Source organism: Sinocyclocheilus grahami, unplaced genomic scaffold (assembly GCF_001515645.1).
Source record: "Sinocyclocheilus grahami isolate Dianchi unplaced genomic scaffold, SAMN03320097.WGS_v1.1 scaffold413.1, whole genome shotgun sequence".
NCBI lineage: Eukaryota > Metazoa > Chordata > Actinopteri > Cypriniformes > Cyprinidae > Sinocyclocheilus > Sinocyclocheilus grahami.
In genome coordinates, this window is record NW_015505592.1 from 905,138 (window position 1) to 906,383 (window position 1,246).

The following is a 1,246-nucleotide window of genomic DNA, read 5'->3' on the forward strand; positions in this document are numbered from 1 at the left end:
CGGCCGAGGGGAGGAGTGTGGGCGATCAACTGTTAACTCTTTCGCAGGGGAGAAAGACAGCTGCCGAGTACGCTCTGTCCTTTCGAACCCTCGCGGCTTAGACTACATGGGTCGAGGACACGCTAAAGCTCTTGTTTCGGAGGGGATTGAATTTAGAGTTTCAATCAGAGCTGGCCTGCCGGGATGAGGGAAAGAGTTTGAGTGAGTTCATTGAACTCGCTATCCAGATAGACAATCTGATCCGCTCTCGACGCTCCACTCGAGCCATGCCCCGTTACATGCCTGAAACCACGACCGCAGCCGAACCCATGCAGTTAGGATTCACTCACCTCTCCTCCGAGGAACGCGAACGGCGCATGCAGAACCAACTTTGCCTCTATTGCGGTCAGGCTGGACACATGAAGATCTCCTGCCCGGTCCGTCCGTCTTCCAGTTCTCGATCGGTGTCAATACCCATAGTGCAACTTCTGCATCAAGCATTAAATTACCTGCCAAAATATTTAGTCAAGACAAGACCCACATAAACTTTCAGTCATGCCCAACATTTTTCTAATTTACATTAGATCTCTATCTTTAAGCCCTTTTAAGCTACAAGCTTTTGAAATCTTGATGTCAAAATCCAGCATTTTTCCAAAAAAATCCTGGCGCCTAAAGGGTTAACGCCCGGTGCCAATCCTCCTAAAGGTAGAATTTTCCCGTTGTCACAACCAGAGTCCGAGGCCATGAAACGCTACATCGAGGAGGAATTAGCTAAAGGATTCATCCAACCCTCAACCTCTCCCGCGTCAGCCAGGTTCTTCTTCGTAAAGAAAAAGGATGGAGGTTTGCGGCCGTGCATCAATTACTGTGGCCTCAATGACATCACTGTTAAGTTCCGGTATCCATTACCCCTAGTCCCAGCCGCGCTCGAACAGCTTCACCGGGCCAAGTATTACACCAAGCTAGATCTACGCAGTGCCTACAACCTGATTCCTATCCGCGAGGGAGATGAGTGGAAGACAGCATTTTCGACCACTAGCGGGCACTATGAGTACTTGGTTATGCCCTTCGGCCTTGCCAACAGTCCATCAGTCTTCCAGTCATTCATGAACACATCTTCCGTGACATTGACGACATACTAATTTATTCAAAAACTCATTGAGGAAACCCTCCACCGGTATGACCCCTTTCCAATGCATCCTGGGCTTTCAACCTCCACTGTTTCACTGGTCTGGCGAACCCACCGAATTACCTTCAGTCACAGATT